The sequence below is a fragment of the Delphinapterus leucas genome, chromosome 13 (genome assembly GCF_059928025.1).
Source record: "Delphinapterus leucas isolate spDelLeu-1000000601 "Yukka" chromosome 13, BTC_Dleu_Yukka2, whole genome shotgun sequence".
NCBI lineage: Eukaryota > Metazoa > Chordata > Mammalia > Artiodactyla > Monodontidae > Delphinapterus > Delphinapterus leucas.
The window spans coordinates 38,950,165-38,974,750 of record NC_143141.1 but is presented as its reverse complement, the minus strand read 5'-3'; the positions used below and the strand labels follow the sequence as shown (position 1 = coordinate 38,974,750).

The 24,586-nt window shown below is 43.5% G+C and overlaps 1 pseudogene; it reads left to right on the top strand.

Moving 5' to 3' along the window:
• The first annotated feature begins 5,835 nt into the window (after positions 1–5,835).
• LOC149747734 (uncharacterized) overlaps positions 5,836–24,586 on the top strand; it is a 94,240-nt pseudogene continuing 75,489 nt past the window's right edge.

The window sequence follows — 24,586 nt, the reverse complement described above, 5'->3', positions numbered from 1 at the left end:
TAATTTCATTTATTGTGTTGTTCATCACTGTTTCTTTGCTCTTTAGTTCTTCTAGGTCCTTGTTAAACGTCTCTTGTATTTTCTCCATTCTATTTCCAAGATTTTGGATAATGTTTACTGTCATTATTCTGAATTCTTTTTCAGGTAGACTGCCTTTTTCCTCTTCATTTGTTAGGTCTGGTGGGTGTTTGCCTTGCTCCTTCATCTGTTGTGTGTTTCTCTGGCTTCTCATTTTGCTTAACTTACTGTGTTTGGGGTATCCTTTTTGCAGGCTGCAGGTTCGTAGTTCCCACTGTTTTTGGTGTCTGTCCCCAGTGGCTAACATTGGTTCAGTGGGTTGTGTAGGCTTCCTGGTGGAGGGGACTAGTGCCTGTGTTCTGGTGGTTGAGGCTGGATCTTGTCTTTCTGGTGGGCAGGTCGACGTCTGGTGGTGTGTTTTGGGGTGTCTGTGGCCTTATTATGATTTTAGGCAGCCTCTGTGCTAATGGATGGGGTTGTGTTCCTGTCTTGCTAGTTGTTTGGCATAGGATGTCCAGCACTGTAACTTGCTGGTCGTTGAGGGGAGCTGGGTCTTGGCGTTGAGATGGAGATCTCTGGGAGATTTTCGCCGTTTGATATTACGTGGAGCTAGGAGGTCTCTTGTGGACCAGTGTCCTGAACTTGGCTCTCAAACCTCAGAGGCACAGCCCTGATGCCTGGCTGGAGCACCAAGAGCCTGTCCTCCACACGGCTCAGAATAAAAGGGAGAAAAAAATGGAAAGAAAGAAGAAGATAAAATAAAATAAAGTTATTAAAATAAAAAATATTAAGAAAAAACCATTTTAAGTAAAAAAAAAAAAAGGACAGACAGAACCCTAGGACAAATGGTAAAAGCAAAGCTATACAGACAAAATCACACACAGAAGCATACACATACACACTCACAAAAAGAGAAGAAGGGAAAAAAATATATATATCATTGCTCCCAAAGTCCACCTCCTCAATTTGGGATTATTTGTTGTCTATTCATGTATTCCACAGATGCAGGGTACATCTAGTTGATTGTGGAGAATTAATCCGCTGCTCCTGAGGCTGCTGGGAGGAATTTTCCTTTCTCTTCTTTGTTCGCACAGCTCCTGGGGTTCAGCTTTGGATTTAGCCCCGCCTCTGTGTGTAGGTCGCCTGAGGGCGTCTGTTCTTTGCTCAGACAGGACGGGGTTAAGGAAGCAGCTGATTCCAGGCATCTGGCTCACTCAGGCCGGGGGGAAGGAGGGTGCGGATGCGGGGTGAGCCTGCGGCGGCAGAGGCCAGCATGACTTTGCCCCAGCCTGAGGCACGCCGTGCGTTCTCCTGGGGAAGTTGTCCCTGGATCACGGGACCCTGGCAGTGGCAGGCTTCACAGGCTCCCGGGAGGGGAGGTGTGGAGAGTGACCTGTGCTTGCACACAGGCTTCTTGGTGGTGGCACCAGCAGCCTTAGCGTCTCATGCCCGTCTCTGGGATCCGCGCTCAGACCGTGGCTCACGCCTGTCTCTGGAGCTCCTTTAAGCAGCTCTCTTAATCCCCTCTCCTCGCGCGCCAGGAAACAGGCAAGAAAAAGTCTCTTGCCTCTTTGGCAGCTCCAGACCTTTTCCCAGACTCCCTCCCGGCTAGCCGTGGTGCACTAACCCCCTGCAGGCTGTGTTCACGCCGCCAACCCCAGTCCTGTCCCTGGGATCCGACCAAAGCCCGAGCCTCAGCTCCCAGCCCCACCCGCCCCGGCAGGTGAGCAGACAAGCCTCTCAGGCTGCTGAGTACTGGTCAGCACTGATCCTCTGTGCGGGAACCTCTCCGCTTTGCCCTCCGCACCCCTGTTGCTGTGCTCTCCTCCGTGGCTCCGAAGCTTTCCCCCTCCGCCACCCGCAGTCTCCGCCCGCGAAGGGGCTCCCTAGTGTGTGGCAGCCTTTCCTCTTTCACAGCTCCCTCCCGCTGGTGCAGGTCCCGTCCCTATCCTTTTGTCTCTGTTTATTCTTTTTTCTTTTGCCCTACCCAGGTACGTGGGGAGTTTCTTGCCTTTTGGGAGGTCTGAGGTCTTCTGCCAGCATTCAGTAGGTGTTCTGTAGGAGTTGTTCCACGTGTAGACACATTTCTGATGTATTTGTGGGGAGGAAGGTGGTGGTCTCTGTGTCTTACTCTTCCACCATCTTGAAGCTCCTCCTACTAAGTCTTATTTTTTTCCTCGTAGTCAACATGGGGATGACATTGGTACCAGCAGCTTTGGATTATTAAAAGGTTTGGATCAGCTTACATACAGAATGCTTTTTAGTAGCTAAAATAAAAAAACCTGGCTGGGTGGGGAACTTTGTAAATCATGAACAATGTATTTTCCTAATGCATGCAGGTCTGTGGGCTGGTACTGAGGCAGGGTCCAGTGATTCAGACCAGAAATTGGCTGAGTTGTCAGCTTCAGTGGCCAGAAACCTCAGTCTGAGGAGTGAGTACCAATCATGAGAGTGAGGTAACAGACAGAGAGGAAAGGATCAGTGTCAGACCCAAGGGGAGACCTAGGGGTCACACCATGGACAGGGATATGAAGCACGAAGTAGAGAACTGGGCGGTCAAGATTGGAAGTGGAGTGCAAGGTGGGATAATGCCCAGGAGTCTGGGGAGAAGGCAGGGGTGCCAGGATCTTGTGCCTCCTCAGGGCTGGTGGTATGGCACAGAAGTGGTTCGCGGGCTCAAAGGGTGAGATTGTGGTAGACGATGCAAGTCTCAAGGTTTGCCTTTAACACCTATTTATACCATTTGATGGGTTGTCTAATAACAGCGTTTGCTATGTATGGGAGATTATTTGACAAATTCTCACACCATTTATTCTTGAGGCATCTCCATCCAAATGGGACTGCTGACAATGATCTGAAACCTAATCAACTGGCCTTTTGTTTTTCGTAGACTGCCACTGTAGCAGAGCCTGTTAGATGCTCACCAAACCCATTTCCTCTTCTTCCTGAGTATATGGCTCAAATATATTTTCCTGCTTTCTTATTGTGCCCGTGTAACTGTGTTCTAGCCAGAGGAATGTGAAGAGACGTGATATGTACCACTTCCAGGCCTGGCCCCTAAAATCCTCCTATTGCTTCTTCTGAGCACCCTTCTGCTCTGGCTTGCTAGAATGACATTGACCCTTTAGGTGGTTTTGGAAACCACATGTTGAAGATAGCAGAACCTGAGCATGAAAGGAGGCAGTGCTTTGACTCCCTCCTTGGAGGATAGCCGCTCAACTGCTAAATTGAACTGTTATGTGAGTTTGTTGTTCCAAGTCAGTGAAATGTTGGGGTTAGTTTGTTTTATCAGCTAATGTTACCTTAAGTCCTATGGCTACCTGATGAAGCTGTTGGGATGTGAAAGGAGCCCATAAACACCACCCCTCTGTTCCTTGCCTGAAATCAGAGTGAACTGAAGATCAGCACAGGAGCCAGTCAGATGGAAATCAAATGGTTAACTTTAACCATTACATAAATATGCAGCCAAATGGGCTTGTTAATATGCTCTGCTGCCCCTCCCTCCAGTCTAGACCCTAAAATTGCCACTTGAAGGAAAAATTAGCATTTTCACAGCAGATATACTCATCTGGGATTGCAGCATTACTCTGGTCCAAGGAACAGGAGAGGAAAAGAGACCAAATTTTAGGGTTTGTAGTTCTCTTGTAACTTAGCAGTGTGAGCTGATAGTTTTCACCCTCCATCCTTGGACTGTTTGTAAGGAGTGGCCCATGACCAGGAGACCAGGAGGATTATCTAGTGGACATCTCTTTACATGTCAACACAAGGATTGCAGTTCACGTCTCCACACCACACATGATGTGATGGGCACAAAATGCATTTACCACCATGGCCTTTCCACGAATACTTTTAAACCAACCAGAAACACCCCTGGTTTTTGTCTCCTGTCAATCTCTGTTTGGGAAAGTCATTCACTTTATTGACCAAGCTTCTATGTGAGGGATGTTTGTAGACCAGTGAGGAAGGGCACAAACCTCTAGTTTGTTAGAGAAGTCGATCTTCAGAAATTAGGAGGCGGCATGTTCAGGTGGATTACCTTCACAGCTTGCTCTGTACATTCTGGGTGCTGATGGATTTATTTTGTCATTGTCCCGTGGAGCATTTTCCATCATGATTGTGATTGATTTGGGTCATCATGCCAATGCTTGTGTGCAAATTGGCTATTAATAAGGCCCCAAAGTCAGAATAGGTGATGAGATGTGTCACCCAGTCACGTAAAAGGGTGGAAATTTGATCTCTCACTCACACTTATTAGAGGATCTGTCAGCTTATAAATCCTACAGTTCTTTGTTTTGTTGCCAGATGAATGGAGCATTATTACAGCTTTCAGCTGGGGAAGGTACCTTCAAATTAAAGGCTAACTCCTAAAGCACTGACTGTTTCAGGGAGACTTGCTTGGTCTATTGTGATTGTGCCTGTGGACTGAACCCATAAAAGATAAAACTAAGTAGCACTGACTTTGGGGTTTAAGATTAGACATCAGGACCAGTATCACTTCATAAGCCATTTGCTGTACAGGGGTAACTGAGCTTTCTGCCAACTCAAAAGGACAGTTAATGTGGCTGTTAAACAGAATAAGAAACTTAGAGATGATCTACAGTTGTAGTGGGGTATCAATGAATGCAAGTCAATCTAAATGAGGAAAAGCAATTCCATTCTGATGGCTGGGTCATGGTAGGGAAATTCAAATCTTTTGAGCTTAGAGGACTAATGGAGAACTCATCAACATCTGGGATGTGCCAGTATTTCAGAAGAGCTGACCACCCAAGAGTAGAAGAAAAATTGAATAGAGCATTTATTTACTATTATTAACAGACTTAAATTTTCAAGGCTCCCCTTCCCTACTTTTATGAAAAGACACCTTCAATTCTATAAAGTTCTGTATGTTAGTTATTATTCTGTTACTTCATTTGAGTCTTAAAACAATCCAGGGAGGTAGAGAAAAAGGGGGAATATATTCAACATATACAATGAACAAGATGTGGGCCATTGCTATATGCTGATACTCATCAGGAAGTACAGCAGAGACCAAAAGGACTCAATCTAGACCCCAAGGTCCCCAGCAATGCCAGAGAGTCCTGAGAAAATGATCTGAATAGACTCCATGAGTAGCAATGGGAAGGATCCTTCTGTCCTGCAAGCAGGAGAGTCAGTGAAAGTCTGTAATTCATTTTCTGCACAGATTGCAAAATTGAATGCTGATTAAACTCAGATATTTAGAAATTGACCTGTATACATGACCACAGAACTGTGGTTTGGGTCTGGAAATACAAAAGCAGCACTGACCACTTCCCCGCAATTTTATAGCTGAGTCAGATTTAGAAATAGAAGGTACTCAAATGTTTTTGATTAATTAAATGTTGGTTAAGATGAGCTAAAATGACAGGTCACAATGAAATGTTATAGGAACTCAGAATAGGACGGTGTGGAAAACACTGGGTTGACATAATTGGATGCAGGAGTACAGAAGCTAATGTGAATTATTCCTGAAATTAAAGGAGTGCATCATTTCATCTTATTGTTAAAATAAAGAGCTAACGCTATACAAGATAGACTATAACTGGGTCGGCATGTGGGTAACCGGGCACTAGAGTATAAAAAGAGTATTTACAACAGTGCAAGCCATAGGGAAACTGTATGTTGAAACCATATTCATCTATTTGAACCAACAGAACATAGGGTCTCTTGTTTATTTATCTTAAACATAATTAAAGTAGTGGATATTATTGTTGTTTGCTAAACAGAAATGTCCCAGGAACATATGCAAAAGGATAAGAAAGCTGGGTCAGACTGAGAGAAATTTGAAGATCACGGTTCATGGAAGTAAGGCAACTCATTAATCTGGCTCCCAGACTGACCTCTGTTGAACCTCTTTGTCTGCGACACTGATTAGAAAGCCATGGGATGTTGTCTCTTAACCAGACAAGAGTTGGTCTCGATATCGTAAAGCACGCTTCACACACTGTTTCAGAGGGCTATAATTCTAGATATCTGACACAATTGGGAGATTAGGAAGCTCGAAAACAGTTCAATATAGTTCAAGTCCACTTTGTTAATAAAGTGATTCATGAGACCAGATCCATCTGAGATATAGAAATATTAAATAATAACAGAACCTAGAATTTATGGGACACCTTCCCTCTCCACAGTATGAAATGTTTTCACATATACTCAATTTGATTTAGGTTAATATCCTCTCCATGTCATGGAAGTAATGTGAGTAAGTAAAATCATTCCCATTTAAAAGAGAGGAGAACCAAGGCATGGGGAGGTGAGGCTATTTACTCCATGCCTCGGTATCAGAAGTAGAACTAGAGATTTCAGCTTATCAGCCACTCTCTCACTAACGCTGATGGTCCAGATTCTAGTGGGTTATCCTAGGGGCATCAGAAACACTGCAGGCTGAATTCTTGTCTGCTTCCTCATACTATTGTAATCTCTTTGCTAACTGCATATCCTTTGACTGAAAGATTCTTGTATTTCTGTGAGAGAAATAGGACATTAAAGAGTTTCTTTGGAAGTCAAGGAAATCATTGCTGTTTTGTGGAAGGGAAGAAACTTGGCTAATTGCTGCTCTGCCACTCTGGAAATGTTGAAAAATCAGTAGCAAAGATTTAGTTAAAGCTTAAAAGAAAGAAATGCAGGACAATAAGCCACCTGCTGTGGCAGGGAGTCGGGGGCGCAGAGCAGTAAATCCAGGAGATGGTTTTCATGTACAGTGTATAATTTGGGCTTGACATGAGGAATAGGCCTATATAACTATTGATCCACAGGGCTATCAGGGACATCATTTAACTTGATGGCTTGTCTTGGTCCCTTAGGATGTGGACTCAGCTTTAACCTGCAAAGAAAAAAAAATTAAAGGTAAATGAAAGGAGTAGAAGGGAAAAACCATGGAGAATCTCTCATAATCCTCCCTTTTAATATGAAACATTAACAAATGACCCCAGTTTTTAGTTCTCAGTAAGTGTTGGTTTATTTCATTTATTTACTTATCTAATTATGTGGAGGAGTGCCTACTTCCTAATGTTCTATTACACATTTACAAATATATCATCCTCACCTAGTCTTCAACAGTGATTAAAGCCTAGGAGACAAAGGGAAAGAGGCTGCCCCTGGCCAGAGTCAGACACAATCCAGGCCAGTGGGAGACTCCACAGCAGGAAAATGGGATGCTTGTCACCCGGTGGGTGGAGTTGGGTGCCAGCCAAAAGGCAGAGTGATCTTCTCTCACTGAGACTTTGCTGTACCTGGAACTGCAGAAGCTGGTAGGTTTTAGCCCATTGATTAAATCCTGCCACTCCTTGAGGCCATCGCAAATATTCCTGAGCCGTGGATCTGCCTCCACGTCTGGCCCATCTCTGACACTTCTGCCTTTTTCCTGTCCCCTTGCGTGGGCCCCCTTCACACTCTGTCTTCATTCTACTTCCCAACCTGTTTGCCTGTTTTTTGATTTCTAATCCTCGGCTGGGTTATCTGTTGATGGCCTGGCTTCATCCTGTTGACCTAATTGTCTGGCACCCCTGCTCTAGTTTTGACCTTTTTCCCCTTTCTTTGATCGCAGTTCAGACTGGCCTTCCAGTTATATTGCTTTCAGCTGCCTTTAGTAAACACTCCATTTGGGCCTGGCCATGTTCCAGAAATTTAAACTGCAGTGTATGCTTTCCGGGGGTAATGTTCCCTCTGACTGCACATCATGCTAAGGGATAGACCCACATAGATTTAAAGGCTAAAAGATCAAAATCCTGATGCAAATTCATCACTAGTCTTTTGTTCATTTTCTACCATTAACTGAAGAGTATGTTTGTAATCAACCCACAGATATTACTCACTGTTGGTGAAAAATAAGATGCTTGCACGTCATATCTGCTAATGTGCATACCTCCCCCAGACAGTCTCTTGTAAAATTTGTTATTCCTTCAAGGTGTACCCTCAATGAATATTTCATATCATTTCCTTGACATAATTTGTGAATTGAAGGGAAAATGTTTTATGTCTTGCATCTTCTAAAAAGGGAAATCTCTGCTTCTTTAGGTGCCCTGGCTCTGTGCTCTTTCAGGTCCTCATCTGCTTCCCTGACCTTCCTGCATGTCCCCCTCACCTGTCCTCAGGCCTGGTAGTCTTGGTGTGCTTCTGGGTTTGGTCTTGGCAGCTTTCTCAGCCCACACAATTTCTTTGATGACTCCCTGATCTTAGATTGAGCCCATAACCTTCTTTTCTACCCAAATGCCTAATGGATCTCCTACTTGATTATCATAAAGAAATTTCCAACAAAAGTGCCCAAACCCATACTCATCCTCTTCTCCTTTCCAAAGCTGATCACCTGCCTGCATCCTCACTCTCAAATTATACCGGTTTCTCCCTTTCCACCTTCACCTGAGATGGCCTCCAACCCAGGCTCAATTTTGTTTCCCTGTCTCCACTGTGCACAGTCAATAATAGGAGTTTAACACGCTGAATCAATGAATGAATAAGTCAATATATTAATGGTAAGTAGGGAACAAAGCCTTAGGGGTGAATACAAGCAAAATGTGAGCAGTTAAATTTAAACCAGGTATGGCAAGCACATTTCTACTCCCTTGCCAATGATGGTCTAATGGTAGCGGTTGTCTGGAGCACTGTTTTAGGAATGTCAGACTAAGGTAGGGTTCACAGGTGAGAGTCCCATGGCCAAATAGGAGGGCTTGGGAGGAGAACGTTGCAGCTTTATTGCCATGAATATGCACTTCTATTCTCTAGGCAACAGGATTTTCTACAATTTATAGAGTAGTGTGAAGAATATGACATTGAGAAGTATCATGATAAACAATGGTGTACAGGATGGGTTGTGTTGGAGAAAGACTGGAGCCCTTTTGTACGTGTATGTGTGTGTACACGTTTGTGGGTACCAACAGAAAGACTATCTTCATTTTGATTCCTCTAACACGTACTTTTTATGTGTCTGAATCTTGATTTGCTCTATTGTTATAAGTTCCTGGAGGTCCAGCATCTTGTTTCTGAACATTTTTGAATAAAAGCTTTCTGTGTTGTTTCTTCCTTACGGAACCTCAGTGGGTGACTTTAGGATCAAGGTCCCGGGTGAACTACTCTAGAATGGGTTCTCCCAAGGTGCTTCCTAATCTGGGAACCCCCTTGCTTGTTGCTTGTATCCTCCTAAGAACTGGCAGAGAGTGGGTGTTTATTGGCAGGTGTAAACAAAAATTATGGCTATGTTATCAGAGGTTACTCATGCATCCCTGAGGCCAGAAGTTAGGATGTCATAGAATGAGTTCAAATGGTCTGCCGTGACAGGAAGTGTGCACTTTTACACATCCCTACTGCACGCACAAAGGTATGGCACATTCCACCGGCAGGGTAGCCTCGCCAAAGCATTTAGGTTGTGTATAGGCACAGTCAAAACATGTTGCTGAAACACAAGAGAAATCAACACCAGAGCTTGATTTCCCCCCTCCTCCTTGTACCTTTAACTTTAGAAAATTTTTCCCTTTTGTACATGAAATTGCTGCCAATTGCACAGTACCATGGAACTTACCTAGTTAATATTGGCAGGAATAAGGGGCCCATGTAGTTGAACATAGAGAATAGAGTAAGGCTGCTGTTCCTAGAAGCTGTGGTAGCTGTTTTTCATCTCTAAGATTTATAGGAGTTTACACATTTAATATTTACACTGGAAAATCTACTGAGGATCAGAAGAAGCTTCAGGTTACAGGACTGGGGTATACTGCTGGTTGAAGGTAAAATAGCGTAAAACTAAGAACAGTCACCTGAGATTGACAAGGGAGTATGCCAGTGACATGAGGACACGTGACTACAGAGTATGCATATCGAATTTGAGATGGTTGTGAGTTTCTGCCTGTGCCATCTTACTATGTAGACACTGAAGGCTAGATATCGGCTGCTTTCCATTTGAGGTTGCTCGTTGAGAATGAACACAATTCTATATACTTCAACATAATTCTAGGGTAACTGTAATAGGAGAAGTTAGGAGAGAACAAATTCGAGCTCAGCTGCTACCCTGCCACTAATTGGTTTAGGAAAAGTCACTTCATCTGTTAATGCCTGTTTCCTCATGTATAAGATGGGCAGAAAGCAAAATATGGAGGCATTGCTTATTTTTCTGAGTTTTCAGGAGAAGAAAAGAGAACTTGTGCAGCTGCTAGGAGGGGAAGAAACAACAAGAATAAACCTTTGGGGCACATACTGGAATTGAGTCTTGGGTCTCTCCCTCTTGAGGCAAAAAGCAGCTACTCAGAGAGAGGTAATACAGTGTGGGAACCCCAATTATGAATTCAGTGAAAGGATGCTTTTTATAGGATAGCACATTTCTGTAGGCACAGAGTTCAATGTGAAGTTCAGACCCACACAGGCATTGAATCTGGTGTGGATGTTCTACCAGGAGAAAAGAACTGGAAGAACGTGGCAGGCTTTAATCGAGCAGGTCGGGGTCAGAGGCTCTATTCATTTTATTCATGAATGAAAGGGCAAGTATAGAAAACACTGGGACTTTGTTTAGGAGGGATTTTGCTTGCGGTAAGAGTTCCAGTAAAGCAGCTTGGTTTGAGGTTTCAACTTGGCAATATGAGTGGGAAGTTGGGCTGTAGCAAGTTGGATGGTTTCTAATACCATAGATGGTGACCTAAGAAATCATTTGTGCATAGCAGTGTGCCGTTAAGTCAAATGTTTTAGTTGTGGAAGTCAAGGGCACCAGATAACTGAATTTATATAAACATTTGAGAAAGAGACCGCATAAAAATTGGTTAAAGATAAATTTTTAGTTAAGTTAAAAAATGAAATGAAGCACTCTTAGGTCTTAGTTCAAATAAAAATAAAAATATCATTCTAGACTATTTAGACATGAAATGAGAACATCACACAAAAACTGATGGAGTGTAGCTAAAACTATAATCAAGGAAAATGTATAATTTTAAATATTTTAATAAATAAGAAAGACTACAAGAAGTAAAAACAGAGTGTAGCCTTAAAAAGCATAAAAGAGAAATCAGTAAATATAAAAGAAGATTTTAATGAACAAGAAAAGAGAGCTCAGAAGAGGAAGGTAAGTGGGATGAATTTCTGCCCTCGCTTCTGTCACTGGTCTCGAGATTGCAACCAGCATTCACCATCTCCTCTACTGTGCATCTTAGTATCACCTCATGATTGCCTAGCACTTCTGCTGGTCTAGGTGTTTACCTGGTAGGATGACTGAGACCCACATGCTTGAGTAACCAGAGCCCCCTGTTGTCATGCCCTTCTCAGGCCATGGCTGTGCACTTGTCCACATACTGTCAAAATTGGACAAGGTTCTACCAAGAGATGCCTCAGTGGATCAGTTGGTTTCCAAAAACATTCTTCCCTTCCCAGTCAGCACCCCTCCTTCCTCCTGATGACTAGGTCAGTTACCCTAGTGACTCATTGTCTGCTGGTCTCTTGGCACGAGGATCCTGAAGTGACCAGATGGAATCAGAGCTTAGAGTTTAATGTGGTTCTTGCTGTGTCACCTGATGGAAGCTTTCCTTCTCTGGGACCCAGTATCTCTAAATCTACAGAGTTCAGGAGCAGGAATCACGAATTCCCACAAGTGAGTCACTGTGAGTGATGGTAAGTGGTGCCACTCCTGTTTCCAGCCATTTTTTTCTGAAACTATATAGTCTGCCTATGGAGATTCAGCACCAGGTAGTGTGCATTGGCTTGGAGTGTATATTACATTCTGGAGAGGGTGCCCCATTCTCACATAGTATCATCTCTGAGCTGGCACCTCAGTTGCACCTTCAAAAGGCCATCCCATTGCTTTATCCGGCTGACAACTTCCGGGTGATGCGATATGCGATAAGACTAGTGGATCCAATGACCATGTACCCATTGTTGTGCTTCCTTTGCTGTAAAGTGGGTACCTCAGTCCAATATGATATTTGTGGGGTCTGGGTCAGCAACTCAAATGTTCACCTCTAAAATAGTGATGCTGACTGAGGCCTACAGACAGGAAAGGCAAACCCATGGATAGAAAGTGTTTTAAATCCAATCAGGATGAATCACTTCTAGGATATAGGATAGGGTGCAATGTAATCATTGGTTGTCTTTTTGAGGGATGGTACCTTTTCAGAAACTCAGCATTGGTCTCTATTTGTGGTAGGTGAGACATTTGGGGGCAGCAGTAGCTACATCAGTCTTAGTGCCTGGGAGCCCATGCTGTTAGGCCCATGCACAGACCTCTTCCCTGTTTCTTTGGCCACTCAGTCCCTACAGACATTCTGCCAGCACTGGTGGGTTGATGCAGAGGCTGGCTAACATCAGTTGAACAAGTCATCCTGCCTGCCTGTTTGTTTAGACCTTCTATGGTGGACACTCTCCGGTGGATTAGTTAACCTGAAGGTAAAGATCTTCACATTCTGTGCCACCTTCTGGAGATTCATCCTCATGCTTCTTCCTGAACTCTTCTTGTCCATGATCTTCCAGTCTCTCTCCTTCAGGCTCCTGACACACCAGAGGAGCCATTCCCCATTGGCCTTAAGCCCACATGTATCCTTATCTTGAGTCACTTCTCATTCCATAGTGCACTGCCCACTGCATCTTCTGAAGCTCTGCCCTTTGGGAGGATTTTCTGTATTACTGCCTTTCTAGGCCACCTCTGAGTGGGGCTGTTGTATAGTGGCTGCCCATTTTCACCCCACAACTACATATTGAACAGACACATCTGTGACCCAAGCTCAAACTTTTTTCTCTTGTCATTTGGTCCCATGGGAGAGTCTTAAAGGACCTGACCCTGTGGCCATAGACTTGAGCTGAGGGTGAGGCATTGGTGTAACTGCAGTGAGTGAATTGTGGGTTGAGGCCACCTGCTTGTGCTGGTTGCTTGTGCCCTCTGGCCCGGCTTGTTGGACAGGACTCATCTTATGAGGAATTGTTGCTGAGCCTGCCTGACCTTATCACTTGTTAGGTTTGACAGACCCTAGTTCATGGTGAGCAGTTCTGGCCACATGGTCATTTGATGTCCCATAATCAGGCATTATGTCTCTACTAGGAGCCAGTAGCATACAGTAATCATTTTTCAAAAGACATCATTTTGTCTACAGGTGTCATGACTTTGCTCCAGAACCCCAGGGAGCTATGCTGTGATTCTTCCACTGGGGCTTACCATGAACTCCACAGGACATCTTTTTCCCATATCAACACCTCTAATTAATAGAGGCTGCCAGTAGTATTGACCAAGGGGCAGGCCTGCTTTCATCAGAGCTTGGTCCTGCTTTGCAGAGCCCTTTCCTGCTCTGGGATCTACCCCAAAGTGGTAACCTATCATGTCACCCAGTAGGGGGATCAGAGCAATATTTTCAAGTACAGAAAAATGTTTCCTGCAGAACCTAGACTATCGGGCATTGTACTTCCTCCTTATTGACAGGAGGTGTGAGATGCAGAATTTTGTCCTTTATTTTTGGAAGGGATGAATCAACATCCCTGGGTCTTTAAAAAAAATTCACTTATCTAGCAAGTCCCTGAATCTTCATAGAGTTTATCTCCCACCCTCTGGAGATGTGTTTTACTGAGGCCTCCAACATACTTGTTACTTCTTATTCATCCTGCCCAATAGAATGGATCAGTGTGATATTCTGCAATAGGTCAAGTAGATTTCAATCTCTTAAAGTTACAGTATGGCAGAGGTTGGGGAAGTTAACAGTCCCAGAGAACGATGGTTATTGTATTCTCTTGCCTATTCCAAAATGAAAGAGAACTATTTCTGATCCTTCTTTCTAACAAGGATGGAAATAGGGATTCACCAGATCAATGGCTATATACCATATATTTAAGGCCATGTTGATCTGCCTTAGAAAATGTACCACATCTGGCACAGCAGCTGTAATTGAAGCTACTGCTAGACTGAGTTTGATGTCATCCACTGTCATCCCTTAGGATCAGTCTGGTTTTTGTAATAGCCAGACTGGAGAATTAAGTGGGTATGATGGGGACCACCACCCCTGCATCCTAAATCATGATGAAGTCTTTAGAGTGCTACTAAACTCTGCTATGCTCCCAGGGACATGATAGAGTGTTTTATTTATAATTTTCAGCTGGGAAGGGGACGTTTCAGAGGCTTCCGCTTGACCTTCCCCGCTACAATAGCTCTTACCCCAAAGGTCAAGGATCCCATGTAAAGATCCTGTCATCTACCACGTATGTCCATTTCATTTATACATTTGGCATCCGAGGACATTTTCAAATCCCAGGGGTGGATTTGTGGACCCACTGGGCCTGCAAGCAAGATTGGGCCCAGGACTCCATTTATTACTTGGCCCGCATAAGCTCCCACTTTAATAGTGGGGTATTTGTTCAAGGATATAGGTTCCATTGCAGGGCAGAGACCTCTGCATCATCTTTAAGCAAGGGGGTGCTCTATACTCATAGGAAGCAGTGAGCCTCTTGCGTAGGCCCAGAGAGGTCAGGGGGATCTGGAGTGTAAAGGTTTTCAAGTGTATTGACCAAAATGAGCCATCTCAAATCTCACGGTCCCACACCTTCCCCATTCAGGGCCCTGACCTTGGCAAAGTGCACTTACCTGGGCTGAAAATTCAACTTTCTCTGCAGCTTTGTTACTCTTATAATTAAGTCTTGGGCTTGATCCTTAACCTCCTTCTCCCACAGGAGATGAGAAATCAGAGCATCTTTACATGCTGCCAAGGAGGTCCTCTGATTTTCACACTTAGCATTCAATTAGTGATTAGTCACCCTCAGCCTTTTCTTGTCTTTCTCCAGTGCATCAGTGCCACTCAGCAAGCCATTGTCCTTATAATTACTACTTCCTCCAAACCTCTCAAAGCTTAAGCTACTGCACCTGCCGGTGCATTTTCTTCCATGAGTATCCTATCCCAGGTTGTCACTGGTGAAAAGTTTTAGCAATTGCACTGCTACAGCAAGACTGTAGTTCTCTACCAACCTCTAGGGATGGGGTCCTCATTGCCAACTAGTTAGCAGGTGATCCAGTTTAGTATTACCTACTAAATACATGCAATTGAAAGCAACAAATAACACCATTTATCATCTATAAAATTGGAAAAGGTTTTTTAAAAATTGTAATACCAACTGTTGTCCTGGATGTGGGACATACACATGCCCATCTCCAGAGAACATAAATTGTTATACGTTCACGGAGAATGTAAAGCCCGTACAGAAGGTGATCTTGATCTATATACCCCCAAGTTTGATTCATGTTTCTTGATGTAGCAGTTCCATTTCTAGGCATGAATCCCCCAAAAACAATCATTGATAAGCACAAAGCTTCCTCTACAATGATGTTCAGTACACAATTGTTTATAATCCCCAATGTTGGAAGCATCCTATGACTCACAATAAGCATTTGTTGAATTGATAATAGCTTATCTATATCATGAAATACTACGTAGTCTTTAAAAATGATGTTGTAGAACAATATTCCATGACACAGAAAAATGTGTACATTAGAACGTTAAGTGAATTTAGAAAGCAGTAAAATGGGATGAACAGTTAATTCCATTTTTTTTTTTTGCTAATGCATCAGGAAAAAAACCCTGCAAATACATACTCCAAATGTTAATGATGATTATTTCTAGCTTGCCAGGTTTTGAATAAATTCAATCTTTTTCTTTTTAATTTTCTTATTTTCTACAGTGTTCTATGGATCAAGGTTGCAATGATTACCTTAAAAGTAAATGGAAAAAAAAGTTCTTGGTTCAGTCCTGATTCTATTGTGATTCACCCTGATACTAGTCTCCCACAGGTCCTTTGCAGATGAGCTCACGTTTTTAAAGAGGTATAAAATTTAAAAGAATAAACCTTGAACCAGGGATGCATAAAAGAGAAATGTCTAGTGTAAAAAAAAGTAAAAGAAAAAAGAAAATTTCAAAAAGAAAGAGAGCTAAAGCTCAAAGTATGAAGGCTTTCAGAAATGCTTAGCATAGGGAAAAGGATTTAAAGCTAAGCATGGAATAAGAAGGAAAGAAACCCTTTGGCTGGTGCTTGGCAGCACCAGGGTACTGCTGATGAAAGATCAGTACAGTGCAAACTCCGTCAGTCCTCTTTTATATTCATCTCTTCTGCCAAAAGGAACGATGCTGGGGCTGTAAAGGAGGAACAAATCTCAGTAGCAAGGAACTAGGCTCATGTGCATGAGCAGATCCAGGGACCTCCCTGCTCTGGGTGAATTCTAATTTTCTGGCTGGAGCAGACGCCCTTCTGTGTTCTTGCACCCAAGAGGGCAGGTCACTGCCAGTGTTCATGGACCGACTGGGTCGCGGGGTGGGGGGGTGATGAGAGAGGTTCACAGATGGGATGTGGGCAAATATAGTTCCCTGTTTCAAAAAGGAAAGAAAGGTGAGGCCCTTAAACTTCAGTCTAGTGGGAAGGATTCTCAAATAGATCATTAAAGAAAGGAATGGGTCAGAGGAAACCCAAAATAGGAAGCAAATGTTCTCTATAAAATAAAAGAGAACTAAGTAGGGAAAAAATAGTACAAATCAGAGAACAAATGAGATGCATCTCTGTCGACACCATGCAGGTGATGAGGGACAGGAGGTCAGGAAATAACAATGCCACCTACACATAGCTCACAGACAGGGTTAGGGCTGGGAAGCTAGGAGATGGCATATGAGAAGAATAGAATAAAACAGGAGTTCTTTAGGTAATTGTTCTCAGGAGAAGTGCAGGGGAAGGGGCAAGGCTGTGGACTAACTCTGGCATTTCAATCAAAGTTGCAGAAGTTGGTGACTCAGTGCAGACATCCAAGCTTAGGAAATGAGTTGGAGGAGTCTTTAAGTGCACTCATGACTGAGGGTCTCACTGCTCTGCTGGATTCTGTGTTAAGTTTGATGATTGTCTGATCTATTTTTTGGCAACTGTTTTCAATGGCTAATAGGAGAATGATGATGAAATAACAAACACAATAGAAGGAGAAGATGTAGCAGCTCTTATAGAAAGGGAAGATGAAAGCCAGTATGAGTTCTCAAGCTTTTAACCTCTTTTCCTTCTTTCCTCCCTTCTTTTCTCCATCCCTCCCTCAAGTATTTATTAAGCTACTGCTATAAGCAGAGTATTGTGCTAAGCGTGGAGAATATTCATTTCTCAAATATTTATTAAGTGCTTCCTCTAGGCACTGAGGATTCAGCAGTGACCGAGACAGGCAGAGTCCCAGTTCTCATGGCGCTTAAGGACATCTAATGTGGTGGTGGTGGGGGGTGGTGGGGAGGGGCAGAGACAGGCAGAGACAACAATAAGCAAATGGGTTATAACCCAAGAGGCTGTGATGTGTGCTATGAGGAGAAACAATCAGAGCAGGAGCACGGAGCATGATGATGGGTGAGGTGCCGGTGAGGGGAGGGCTCCTTGAAGAGGGGACATCTGAGCCAGCAACTGCAGAAGTGAGCCTGAGCTATGCAGGGATCTGGGGGAAAGCTTTCTACAGTTCCTAACTGAATGGTGAAGAGGCATTTGCCAGTTATCCAAATAAAATGGAAGAGGAAAAATCCTGCAGCCAGAGCGAATAGCTTGTGCAGAGTCTGGAAGGTGGGAAAGAGCATGACTAGTCCAAGCGACTGAAGGAAGTTTGGTTTGAAATGTGATGTGGGAGCAGCCATAGATGAGCCTGGACATACGGAAGGGTCAAAACATAGATAGCTTGTAACCCTGCTCAGAGTCTGGACCTGCTCTTAATGGCAGTGGGGGGACTCATTGATGGTTTTGGTCAGAGTAGTGACATGACCGAATTTTCTTTTGGAGAACTCTCCCTGGCTGGTGCAAGGAGATGTGATTGCAGTTGGACATGGACGAGAGTGGGAGCAGGGAGACCACTTAGGATGCTGTTGTGGTAATTCAAGTAAGAGCTATTGGTGGCTTGAATTAGGCTAGTGAGAGAGAAGCCTGAGAGAAGGGGGCAGATCAAGAGATGAGCTGGGGATGAGGGGGAAAGAGGGGAGAAATCAGGATGACACCCAAGTCAAGGATGACCTGGGGTGCATGGCAGTATATTCACCAGGGAGGAGCAGCAGTTTTTGGGGTAAGAGGAGGAGTTTTGAAGAGTAAGGAATTCAGTGATGGAGTCTGATCAAGTTCAAAATACATTTGGGCCACGCGGTGACAATATCAAATAATTTATGAAAATAAAACTCAGATGGGCGATGTGACTGGGCCAGATATCAATATGTGTTGCAAAGACCATAACTCATAAGACCTGGGTCTGCATCCCCGTTTACTCATCTCTAAATGAGACAGTTGGATTCGATTTTATAGGTGTCTTTCAGGTTTAAAATTCTGTGGCAGGTTGAAGAGTAAAGGCTGAGTTTGTAAGAAGAAAACTTTTGGAAAGATTCTCTATACAAATAAGTAATTTCCATTTTTGAAGTTGATGGTTTGAGGCTAACATCAGTTTATTTTTGTGGCAGCAGAAATAGAATCAGGGTGAGGAAGGGCAAGTAAATACTCTCTATGCAAATCACGAGGAGAACAAGTATAAGTACCAAAGGATATGGCCAAGAAAAGGGGGTTGCAAAGGGGAAACAAAACAAAATCTGTTGTGAAAAGTGTGGGCATCATTTGATCAGGATTATGGTAGTAGAAAAGAGAAAAAAGAAAATGGGAGAGACATCAACTTATGAATAAAGATCCTCAGAAGCAATTGAATTGTAAGCATCTATATATATAAAACAACAGTGTAATACAGGCTATAAAAAAGGCAGAACTGACCAGGAAGGGAAATAAGCTTTAGGGAAGAAGAAAGGGTAGGACAGTGGATGGAGAGAAAGATCTTTTGAGGCTATGAGCAACTGTTAATGTACGGTTTATAGAGATATTGCTAGTTTGCTCGGTGGTGTTAAGATAACTGTAGATACACATCTCACTTGTGGGCTTTAATGCCTGTGAGCATCAAATGTGATAACGATTGAAAGTACTTGAAATGGTATAAGTTCTATACACATGTAGGGAATTCTTCTTAAGCTTTTTCAGTTAGAGAAGAAAAATATTCTTTCCGATGAGTGTGTTCTTCCCCACTTAAAACCACAGAGGAGTAGATCAGATAAGTGAAGGTGTGTTTACTTCTCACACAATCTCCAGAGAAGGAGACATGCTCATATGGCTTAATTTGGGCAATTTATTCCTGGTAATTTAGGGCAATGATATTCAAGTTCCTCTGCATGTCATAGCTGTTCTACAGGGAACTACTACATCTGTCAGCTCTGCTAAAGTCTCAGTTTGAAGATTGTTTCATTCCTGTGACTTCCTTTGATAAATCAGCTAGTGTCTTAATACTCTGTAGACATGACCAAATGTAACTTGAAGGGAAATAACACCGGGAGGTAGGATTTGGGGAAGGTATCGTCCTCCTTTAGGACTTTACCAGAAGATATTGATTCAGGCCAAGCAATTGAGAGAGAGAGAGAGAGAGGTTGAGAGACAGTGACAGAGACATTATTACATTCACTGGAGGGCAAGCACGTGTTAATGAATGTATTTTTTCTGTTAGCCAGTTAATGCAGCTAATAGATTCTTGATTTTTCTCCTTGGCCCAGCATGAATCACTTGAAGTCTACCTGAATGATTATCAGCTTTGGTTCTTTTCTAGCAGCATCCCCTTGGCTCCTGACTAAGCCAGTTTCCCTAAGCAGAGTCATGGCTGCCACATGGCATTATTCATGGGAATGAGAAAAGTTTACTCTCTACCTCCAGGTTTTCCCACATAGTTTCTCTTAGCTTCTCCTTGCTTTCACGTGGTTGTCTCTGATGTCTTTTCACCTGTACTTTTTCACATTACTCAGCATAGTACCTGAAGAACTTTTTATTGAGAGGTGCTGCTTCTAGAGAATGTGCTCCCCTTGAACCCCTGGTTGTGCTTCCAGGAGAGAACATCCTTGCCCTCCTCTCTCCTTTCCATTCTTTTTTTTTTTTGTGGTACACGGGCCTCTCACTGTTGTGGCCACTCCCGTTGCGGAGCACAGGCTCCGGATGCGCAGGCTCAGCGGCCATGGCTCACGGGCCCAGCTGCTCCGCGGCATGTGGGATCTTCCCGGACCGGGGCACGAACCCGTGTCCCCTGCATCGGCCGGCGGACTCTCAACCACTGCGCCACCAGGGAAGCCCCTCCATTCTTTATTGTCTGTCCTCTTTCCTTCTTTTTCTCCCCCACGCATAGTTGGATGGTCAAGCCTGGAGAGATCAGAGTTACATCAGTACCTGCCATGAATTCATTCCTGATTCTTCTCTTATCTTTTCCTCCACTTGGATCCCTGAGTCAGATGTCTGGACTGTGAGAATTTCCCTGGAGGAGTTGTCTCCTCCCTCTAAGGTGGCTGAGTAACATTCTACATGTGGCAGGCACATGGCTGCACGTTCTGCCTTTCCATGGGATTGGATGTTGATTGACAAGACACCAATAGCAACTTTATTTTATGTACCCAGAGCTCAACTAAGCTATATGCCTTACCAGGTGGCAAAGGCTAGTCTGAAAGTCTGGAGAAACTGGTAGTGTCTGAGTGAGTTTTGATATTTAATTTTGCTCTGATCCATTTGAGAGGCAGAGAGGGAAGACCGTGGGTGGTACAGAGCCTCTGGGGGTGTAAATGACACTCTGAAAGCATTCCTTCCTTTCTTAGTTGCTGTTCCTTGAGCTAATGGAAACAGAGGGCCACATAGAAATCTCCTAAGCTTTAACATTTAACTGGTGCGTTTGGGGAATTCAGGGAGGGGAGCACTTTTCCAAACCGGTAGAAAGACCTCCAACATGGAAGTAAGAAAAAAACCCTTTAAAATAGCTGAAGACATATTAAAATAAATAGGGCCACGTCGCCTTTTCCCTTTCAGACAAGACTTTTTATGTAGCCGCACAAGCATAATCACTGTGCCTGGGAGTCTTGGGGACTCTACAAACACTTGATGGATTCAAGACAGAGGCTTGGAGGGCTGTGCTGATTGTGGCTGAACCTAAGAGAAGAGGTGGTAAAGGATTCTGGCATATTCCCATGTATTAAACTCCCCCTTCCAATTTACTGTGTTTCATCGCATTTGCCATCAAGTGTAATAGTTGCCATTATTTTATGTTGTTCTGTTAGAAAAGGAGAAGCAAGTTGTCTAAATTAAACTATGAAATGCCTTTGATTTTCAAATGCATCTTGATTTTAGAGATGTTCATATGTGAACAGCCTCACGGTAGATGACATACAGTAATAGAAGATCTACAAACCCTAGAAGGGAAGAGAGACTACCTACCCTTCATCCCGTTCCCTTTGCCAGAACACTGAGCTGAATGCCTAAACTTCCTTGGGATTCCTTCTTTTAGTAGCTGAATAGAACTTAATTGGTTTTCCTCATCTAGTTGATAAGTAGCAGTGCCTTTGACCTCTTGTGTATCTTCTGTGCACTTTGCAAAGTTACAGTTATCCCCTAGGACCAGGGATAGGCCAATTTGTGAAACAGATGTTGTATGCTTTTCAGACATCTATATCTTGCTAAGTCCAATCCATTCTGTGACACGCCATTCATTATTCTCCCAATACTGTGTGCCTTCGTGTTCCCTAATGACTGCCCAGGCTGCACTGTGTAACCCCGTCAGTGTGTATATTTTGAGAAAATATTCAAAATTCCTTTCTTTTTCATCCCCCATGTCAAAACTTAGCTGTTCTAGATACCATTCCCTTAGGCCCTTGCTAGGTGACTAGCTAGTTACTCTGAGATTGAATAGTAATAAGCTGGTAATAGCTTAAGTCGTTCCTTCCAAGATACACATTTTAAAGTGAATTGGGACCTTGTTGAAGATTTTTAATTGTAAAAGTGATTATCAAGAGATCAAAATAATTGAAAAAATATTTGACCTGAAGGGCTTACTGTATTCTTCAAATCAGAGTACATACATAGGAGCATGGTCTAAGCCTTAAGTTTACCAGGTTAGTATGCAGACTGCCAGAAGGATCTAGGGCAGGCCTAGCATGTATCAAAAACTGTTCCCCACTCCTGAGCCCATGGCACACACTATTATTTGATCACAGCTCACTTCTTATTGAGACATGACCTCAGAATCCTCCTTAACAGAACCCTTACATCAAATGATTGGAGTTGATGTGTGAAATGAAGCCTGCTTTCTAGATCTAGTCCTAGTGGGTAAGAATATCTATCAGCTCACATACCTTTTCTCACTTCTGAGCACAGCACCTTCTTTCCATCCAGAGCCTCTTAATCCATCAGGTTAAGGTGAAGGAAATAGAAAGTGTATGGACTCTTATTTTCAGAAGTATTTCAGTCTAATGCACCAGGGCGTTTGTCAGAACTGAAAACTGGAGAAGACATTTTTGGAAAATAGTGTGTGCTTGTCCTATCTGGAGCTCTCCCAGCAACGTGGACAGCAGAGAATTGGGGCAGGCTCTGGGCCAAGCAAGGAAGATGCTTAAAAGGCTGTGGGTGGGGCATATTTGTATGGCAGTGTTGAAGAATGGATCAGCCTGGAAAGGAAGAGCCTGCTGGGTAACCTGAGGGAGGTCGTGAAGCGCTAGGCGCGTTATTGTAGAATGGGTGTTCACCAGCTATTTTCTGTCTCCGGGAAGATTATGGACCTCGGGCCATAAGGAGATGTCGATTTGCTTAAGAGAGGAGCTCCCAGGAAAGCCTGCACGAAAATGCACGTACTGAGCGTTCAGCACGTGGTAGACGCTCCCGCGGTGGAGCCCATCTGTGATGCCGTTGGGCGGCTGCAGATTTCCTGCTCTCAAGCTGCTGCTGATGACTGGGGAAGGAGGAGACATCACGCTAGTGTCGTGTGAGTGAACAGTTACTTAGGGTCCACACGGCGCGTGCAGGCACCCTTCTCCGTGCTTTCCTTATATCACTTTATTGTCCCCATTTTACAGATGAGGAACTGAGCCCTGGAGAAATGCCGTAAATTTCCCAGGATCACAAGCTGGCAGTTATTTGAGTTACTTAGAGTCAGGATTCACGCCAGACAGCTGGGCTCCAGAATCTATACCTGAATCGTAATACTATTATTACTCTCTCCAGTCACTCTCCCCCTGGGCAGAACGAGTTAGTCTGGAAAAAAAGAGAAGTGAAAGAATGTTCCTGGATTACTTAATCTGAGCTCACTGGGATGTCCCTGTGGCGACTGGGAAATTCTCATGGATGAACTCTGTGGTTCTCTTGTAAACTTTGAGAGCAGCATCAAGGCTTCATCCTATTTGCATCCCCAGCGAAAAGTGCAGTCCTTGATAGGAGGAGTGTTAGACGGGTGGATGGATGTGTGTATGTATGTATGTTTACATGGGATATCAGCCTAGTTTTGAAACACACACTAGGAGAGAGAAAATAGCCTCTCCCGATAAGGAGGGGCATTTACGTCCCATGGTCTCAGGCAGTCGGCCTCAGTTAAGCAACAGCCAAAATTCAAGACTTTATTCCTTCCCATGAACTCAAAGATTATGGCTTGTTAAGACCTTACCCAAAACTTACTTTCTCCACAAATCTCCACAAAGAGCCTCAGACTTACTCCTTCCCATGCTAAACATGTTTCTTTGTCTCTCAGCCCTTCTGCATGCACTTTGCATGTCTCTGATATGGAATGACTCCTATTGCTAGTGAGTTCTAGTATAGAATGAGTTCTGTGAGGTTACACTTCAACTCTCCAGGAGAGGTAATGGCCCATGTCTTATATCTTTCATATAAGTGTTTTGGTTTGGCTCAGAACGGGCATTTGAGAAATACCACTGGCATTAAATGAATTTGGATATTTCCACTCAGTACCTAGCAGGTGAACCAATGCCAGCCCCAGAAAGCACCACACCAGTGTTCTCGTAATGCCTGCTGTTCATTTTCATTGTTTAGAAAAGAGAAATCTAGATTTTGCTGCTGTGATGCTGATCACTCCATATAATAATAACTATGTTTATTAATTCATTTTACTGTAGGAGAGATGAGGCCATCCAACTCCGGCTACAGGGCTGAGAATATAATGCAGGCCTCCTGGCTCTCAGTCCCTTGCTTATTCCTCTAAACCTCTAAATTCTATTAGAGACTAGTCGAAGGAGTCCTCGTAAATGACAGTAGTCAAAAGTAAACTTATTGATCACTAATAAGTTAGAGCCTTCAGGGGAAATTGTCCAGGGCAGTGGTTCTGAAAATTGGCTTGTAGGTCATGACATCAGGATCAGCTTGGGTTCTTATTAAAAATGCATATTCCTGGGCTTCTGCTCAGAACTACTGGGTCAGAATACCTGCAAGCCAGCCCAGGAATCTGCATGTTCCACACATTCCCCAGGTGATACTCACAGCCAGGAATTTAATGGACCAGCTGGTCAAATGATTTCCTACAATAGAAACTGCTTATTGAATAGGCTTTTTGCATAGAACAGTCTTAGGAGATGATTTAGTTCCATCCCTTCAGTTACTTTCTTAGGAGGGGGTCTTTATTTTTGTTTATTACTTTTCATATTTCTGGACATTTAAAATTACATTTAAAAGGAGTAAAAGAAAAGAATAGTGCATACCATAAAATATGGGTTTCTTTGAGTTTGCAGTTTGGGCTGGGTCATATATATGTGCGTAAAATTTGTTCTTATGGGCTTCCCTGGTGGCGCAG